The sequence below is a fragment of the Coloeus monedula genome (genome assembly GCF_965178545.1).
Source record: "Coloeus monedula genome assembly, chromosome: 5".
Lineage (NCBI taxonomy): Eukaryota > Metazoa > Chordata > Aves > Passeriformes > Corvidae > Coloeus > Coloeus monedula.
The window spans coordinates 69,329,984-69,337,562 of NC_138785.1; positions in this window are offsets into that span (position 1 = coordinate 69,329,984).

Consider the following 7,579-nt stretch of genomic DNA (forward strand, 5'->3'; position numbering starts at 1 on the left):
ATCTTATCAATCGAATAAATTGGAGAGAAAGTATAGATGCTTGGAGGCAAACCACAGCTATGGCCAGCAGGTAGGGATCCCTTAGGGGTTTCTTAAGCAGGGTCTGAACCTGTGCTCTTCTGACGTCTCCTGACCTGGCAGCTGCCCTTGCACTGTTGTGCCATGGTGCCCAGTGACACAGCCATCAGCTCACCCAAGTCCTAAGACCATCAGGCTTTGAACGGCAATGTCAGCTCAGGACACAATGCCCACCTGAAATGCAGCTTTTTTTTCCCCACTTCTGGTTTCCAGAGTCATTGGTCAGGCAAAAATGGTTTTAAATTGATTACTCTTGTCTCTCCATCAACACCTTTCTTTTTACATCTTCATCCTGGTTTTGGATCTTGATCCAGCTCTGGGGGAGAATGAACTAAAATGTCCTCAGCATTCAAGCCTCCATCACTCTCCTTTTTTGCACCCCTTTTCATCTTATTAAGATTTATACTTGGAACAAGAGCTTGTCATTAGATCACTGGACCAAGGCTTTATTTAAAACAGATTGCATTCCCATGTCAGTCACCAGTTTTTTGCGTGATCTTGAGAAGAATCCCCTTTCCCCAGATCCTGCTACTGTAAAATGGATATTGTAACTTTTCCTTTCCTTGCTGTGTTTTTTTTTTAGTCTTAAGAAAGAGACAGTCTCACCCAAAGTGTATGCACAGCAAAACAGTGACAATTATTTGGTTTCATTGTAAAGTACCTTTAACCATTATTTAACAAAACACACAAGTTCCTGACAATGTCTTGGGGAAAAAAAAACATTTCACCAACTTCTTTTCTACATGATTAATCCTTGTAAAAAGTATCATACTGGCATGTCCAGCCCATACAACTGCTCTAGGTGCTGTAGTTGTCCATTCAACCTCGTCATTTAATTGCCTGCAAGTGCCTCCTTCTTCCCAGGAACACCCTCAGTGTGGTCCAAGGGAGCATTGATGGGCAGTGAGGAAGCAAAGTGAGGACACACTCAATCAGCCCAAAAGATAAATGTCACAGTGAGTTCTTCCACCCAACCCTGTGCTCCAAGGCTGCAGATCAAGCCAGGGTAGCCAACGAAGATGGGCAGGACTGAGCCCTTTGCTTCTCCTGCCTCAGTGCTATTGTGTAACTTGGGGAAATCAGTTTAGTTTCCTATACCTCAGTTTCCCCATCTGGAACACGGAAATAATTATCTTGGCTTCTTTTTAAAGGCCTTTCAGATGAACAGCCCTTTTAAAGAGGTAAGTTGTATTATAAGCAACGGACTCTCATGTCTGCCAAGAACCAAAAGTGATATGAGGGAGATGAAATTCAGGCCACCTCATCAGCAAAGCATGTTGACCTGGCTTTCAAGACAAGGTTAGGGCTCTTGGAGAGAGCCCATTCCTTTTTGGGACGGAAAGGAGTGGACATAGACCCAGCACATGCTTTCCTATTATTAGTCATTTGTATCCATGTATTGCTGCAAGTGTGTACAGCCCTCAACAACCCACCAAAGCCTAAAGGGCACAGCCTAAAGTCATCTAACCCAGCAGCTCGACCTCGCAGTGGGGGCTGAGAAGTTGCCAGATAATTTCCCCACGATGGCTTGGGCAGGATGGATGCAACCAGTCCCCACCAAGCCTGCAAGTCCCAGCACCTCCATGAGCCTCTCAGTAGGACTGGAGAGGGGACAAGAGAAGGCAGAGGGACCTGCCTGGGGACCAACTGGAGAGCACGGCATCTCTAGAGGACCAGGTGGGTGACTCACATTTGGCTGGGGGAAGGACGCTGGAAGCGCTGGAAGCAGGCGAGGTGCAGGCACAGGCGAGGTTCGTGAGGACCTCACAAACAGGACTGGAGGCACGACCGAGAGCTGCTTTGCACGACAGGGCCAAATCCGTCCCTGGCACGGCTCCCCTCCAGCCGCCCCGGTGTGTTTGTGTAAGGATCCAGCCCTGGCCGCGCTGGGAGGCACCGGCTGCGCGGGGCTGGCATGCCAGCCTGGAGGCCCAGACACAAGGACAGTGCCAGATGCCGGGCATATTTTGTCAGCTGCGCGGGCTGCGGGCTGTCACACGGGGCTGGCTGTGCACCTGCGCGACCCCGAGCCGCCCGGCTATGAACAGCCGCCGCAGCGCTCTGATGCCGCATCGCTGACCGCCCCGTCCGCGGGCACGGCGATGAACCAGCCTCCCCGCTGGTAACCCCGGGGCTCTGCTGCAGCCGGGACTGATGCAAGTGCTAATGCACCCGATGCTTGCTCCTCGTCGGGAGTCGGTGTGTGAGGCCAGCCCGGCTCCACCGCCTCCGGCCGCCCCCGATCATGGGATGCCCAGTGCTCCTGGTGCTCCTGGTCCAGCCCCTTGAGCTGATGGGGCTCTAAAGGTCTCCTGATGCAACTGCTGAATGTTTGGGATCCTCCAAGCAAAGATGAGACCAGCACAAATTTCTGAGAGAAGAGCTAACACAGGGACAACTAACATGAGATGTGAAATGTGTTTAGTACCCAAAGGCAAGAGCTGCAGCAGGCACTGAGTATTTGGGGGCTAAAACCATCTCAGACATGGGGGATGGTATCTGAAGGGGCCAGGGAAGGAGGCATTGCTGGAGAAAGCTGCATTTACCTATTTTACCACCCCCTCCACAGCAACTTGAGCACCAGCCCCAAGCAATCCTTGCACATCCAGAGAAAAGTCCTACCATGTCCAGCCCCTTTGCAGGAAACATGCAATGGGCTATGGCCTTCACATTCTCTCTCTCTCCTTTCACTGCTGACCCAAAATAAGAGCAATCTGACTAATTAACAGAGCTAATTAACATCAGGACGAAACGTCCAACATGGACTGCAGACTCTTAGGAAATAGATTTTGGTGCCTTGAGACATAGAAAAATGATTTCCCAAGCATCATGTGCACAGCACAGACGGCTCTGTGACTTTTCCTCTTTTTCCTCATCAGTTCTTGGTTCTTGCATAAAGATGATTTTTAATGCCAAAGCATTGTGCTTCATCTCTCTTTATTTCAGGCCACAGGCTCACCACATTTTGGACTGGTTGCAACTCATCTGGTTTCACTAATACATCTAATATAATATTTATAACTAGCTAAGGGCTGATCATATGACGGGTGTAATCCGTAAGTCATGTGCCAGTTGTGGTTATTCTACACCTCAAGCCATTTTTCTGTGTTTCAGTGTCTATAGCCTGCTGGGGTATTTCTATGCTTTGTCACTGTTGTAGCTTTCCACCTTTGCAGGCTGGCATTAAAGAAGGCTGTCTCAGTAATTGAGAGAAAAAGAATCACTCTGTTTCCACCCAAAAATGGGATATGAGAGAATCAACCAAAGCCTTTGCTTGCCATCATCTTTGGATTTTCTGAAGGAACTTGTGCTTAGGAAAGTTGTTGAATCTAAACAAAATTATCTTCTCAACAAGTTCCTCCTTCTCATTGCCAGAAGGATCATTTAACAGAAAGCAAAACCAGGTCTGACAGCTTTAGCTCACCCATAGCCAGCTGTGGCAGCCCAGCTTCATCTTCAGTGGACACAGAATATTTCCTGGCAGACCATCAGGTGCCAGAGAGGAAAGATCCTCTGCATTACACGGGGAATTCCTCTTTGCATGCAGATACTTCCTTCTTGTTCTTTCTGTCCTTCTTACCCTATGTTGCCAGGGTGGGCAAGTGGGAGAAATCTCTGAGGAGATGCTCAGACACATCAAGAGTTGTTCTTGGCCTCTCCCAAATAGCACTTTATAAAAGACCTTGAAGAAATTTTGGGTGAGACCATATTTGAGGGGCAAAAAAACTAAATAAACAAACAAAACCCACATTTTCCTTAGTTTTGAAAAGAATGAATATCATTAGTGTTAAGCCACTGGCACCAGGCTAGGATCTGGCCCCATGTGGCTGCAGAGGCAGAAGGAGAGTGAATTCTCCCTTTCCACGGGTGCTTACAGTTGGCCACAGCCTGTAAAAGCAAATGATTTAATGATTCATTCTGGCAAGCAGGGAAGGATGACTTCAGGTTTGAGCTTCCCACATCACTTCTAGCTGTTGCCCCCAGAGATCCAACACGTCAGTGGCCAAGACGATTGCACAAGGCAGAGCCAAGAGGTGCTGCCTTCTCAGCCTCTGGAGCAGCAGCACAAAGGAGGGTCCCTCCGTGGCACATGGGAATTCAACAGCAAAACAGAGGCTGTGCACCCACCCCAGGAGAAACTAAACCTCTCCTTTTTACGCAGAGCCTTTCAGCAGCAACAGCCTCTACCCCGTGGGTCAGTTTATCCAGAACAGCTCTGATTAAGAAGCTCTTCACTGCTTGGATCTCTTCGCAGTGGGAAGATCCAAAATCAACTGATGGAAAACAGGATAGTTCCTCCTGCAGAGGGAGCGGGATTGTTTGTGGAACCAAATGATCAAACAATGACCCTGAGTACTTCAAAGGTGCCATGCCTGGAGACACGTACCCCATGCTGTGGGCACTGGGTGCAGTGTCAGCGCTGGGTTGGGACCCCATGGCCTACCCTGGGGGGCAGTTCTGTGGGGCTGGAAGTGTTTGAAGCAGCAGAGGTGACAGGGAAAAGGAGCAGTCATTCTCTCAGGTAAATCTCAACAGTAAACCTCAATGTTGAAGGCCCAGCTCCCACAAGGAGCCCTTGAAGGAACATAGAATCCTGAATTACCCCAGGATTTGTGACTGAGCAGTCCCAAATAACACTTCCAGCATCATATGAGGATGTGCACAACACTTCTGTCTGTTGCAGAACTGGGTTTCCCCTTACCCACAGACACCACATGGCCTTGTACCTTACACAAACCCTTCTCTCCAAAGAGAAAGATACTCTCAAATTCCTTTAGTGTGAACCTTGCCAAACGAATTTTCTGGTTCATCCAGCCCTCATGGGATTTGGCACTGAAGAGGGTGAGTTGGCTGAGCATCATCAGCAGCAAGCATCTGGAGTTTATGACAGAAGAGCAAGGCAAATTGTGGAGACCCATCAAGTCTCCACCATCAAGAATGGGACTCAACCAACTTCTCCAAGAGCCTTCATGAGTGAAAATATTTCACACTAAAGGCAGTCATACATTTAACATGTATGCATGATTTCAGCCCTGACAAGTTTTAGGAGCTTGTCAGAAATTATTATTAGAGGCTTTGTCCATGTCCTGTTTTTCTTCAGTCTCTCCCATGGCAAGCAGTGAAGTTTTGTGACAGACAGGACCCAACTAAGAGTTTCCAGTATTCATACAGAGCTTGACACCTCAAAATTACATTCTTCGGGCTCTTCTCCATCTGGAAGACTGAATGGACTACAGTTGGTCTGAAAATTGAGTTTTCTTCTCTCACAGAAATTCTGGCTTTTACTTAAAATAAATAGAAACTGCTAAAAATAAACTTTCTGCTTCTAGATATACAACTTCAGTAAACATCTGAAATTTCATGTTGAAAACAGACACTTCTCAAGGAAAAGAATTGCTTAATCCATAAAGGCATTTTCTGACAGAAAACATTTGAGAGGTAAACATTTTGGAGCAGCCCTGGAAATGCTCTTTTGCAGTGCACATTACCTATTTTAAATATCATTTGGAACACTGACATCTGGACCTTTAAACAGAGAAATCTTTTTTACCCTCCCTTCCAGGTAAGCTCAGCAATAGATCCTCATAATGACTCTATGCTTTGCTCCCATCCCATTTCCACCTTGATTGTGACTAGGTTTGATACTTATCGTGATATATCTGCAGATTATAAAGCAAATTACTATCTCAGGAATGTATCAGGGGCTCTGAATGTCATTAGGAGCAATCAGTAGCAGGAAAATAGTTTTAAGTTAAGGTGAATGTGAAAATTAAAGAGCCTCAATGTCTTGTTTGACTGTGCATCATGTTTGGTTCTGCTCAAAGGTGGGTGGAAAGCACAGGAATAAAAATATCGACATGAAAACTGGAGTCAGGTCCACAGCACATATTTCACTAGGCTCCTGTTTCAGGGCAGCTAAGGTTGGCTTTCTGATCAGCTCAGCCCCAGTATCACAAAGAGAAACATTATCAACTCTTTCTGGTGTGCTAATATCCAATTTATTTCTCAGCAGTGCAATTTCCTGCCTGCTCTTTGAACAGCTATCAAAGGACAAGACACCAGATCATGGCAGACATTCTTCTAGTGCTGACATCTGCTAAACTAGTCAGTCTGTTCCTATACAGCCCACTCAATGCATCCTAAAATATTTTATAAGCCACCAGTGGAACAGAGAATGGTAATGTGGGTCTCTGACCTTTAGTTGAGCCACCTTGATGTTCAGTACAGATGGGGAATCACACTTCAGCAGCCAGAATTTCTGGGTCCATTCAGTTTAGGGTTTCTGTGTTACCTCCAAACCCAATAAAAACCACTTAATGCCATCTGGCACTTAATATCCTTCACTGTTTTTCATCTGAGAGCACTGACAAATCTGCATATGAGGCTTAATCCAAAAGCCTCTGAAGACCAATGGAAAGATAGTTTTGGATCATGCCTAAAAGTGCAAGACTTTATTTAGAAAACTGCTTTCTACAGCTTTGCTGGAAGGTGTTCCTCCTTTGAACAAGCACTCAACCAGCAGCGAACACATTCCAACAAAACATCTGGACACCTAGGAAAAGGTTGGTCTCGTTACATTTAGAGAAGCCCAGAAATATCACTGATAAGCTATTACTCAAACTCATATGTGTTAGCTCTGTTGCTATTTTTGCTTTGGGTGACACCACTGATACCATGAATATCAACGTGTTTCACAAACATAGGCAAGTACAGCGAGGGACTACTCACAGCCCATTTTCAGAGTTGGAACCTGAAGTCTCTGTGTCTCTGTCTCTCATGTCCTCTCTGGCTGTATCCCAAAATATTTCCCATACCAGTGCTGATTTCTGCCTCAGTTTTGAGGTCTGAAGCCGGGGGGGGGGGGGGGGGGGGGGGGGGGTGGGGAAGAAAAAGGAGTGCCTAAGCACCTGTGACTTTTCTTGAAGGTTTGATTGCAGGTTTGCCTCAACCAGTTACTGTTCAACGAGTCCTTTTCATTGCCTTCTGCTCCTCACCACCCTTCTGGGTTGTGATTGTACCTACTGAGTATGACCTCTCCTATCCCTGATTCACATCTCCCTGACTTCATTCCCATTCCATCTGTCCTTGTCCTGGGTCCCCCTCTGTGTCATTGCTCTTCCCAATCTTCAACTTAATGCCAGGCTAAACTTTAATTTTCTTCTTGAAAGAGTTCCTAGATATATTTTGGCCAAATTTCTGGCCTGTTATCTCACTTTTCCAGACCACTGGATTCTTCAAATTCGTATCCATTGACCACATTTGTTCTCATTCACTTCTTTTAAGTGAATGCCCAATCCTGGCCACCTTGCTGAGACCCTCAGTCTAATTTCTCTTTCCCTGTATTTTTTTGGTACGTGTTCACCAGGGCCCTGATCAGTATAGAAGTGAGAAGTTCACCAACCAAACTGTCAGAAAGTTGATAATGCCCGCAGAGTATGTATTTATGTGCTGTGAAACATGTTAGGATGCCAAAGTGGAGAAACTGTATTGCAGAACTGCC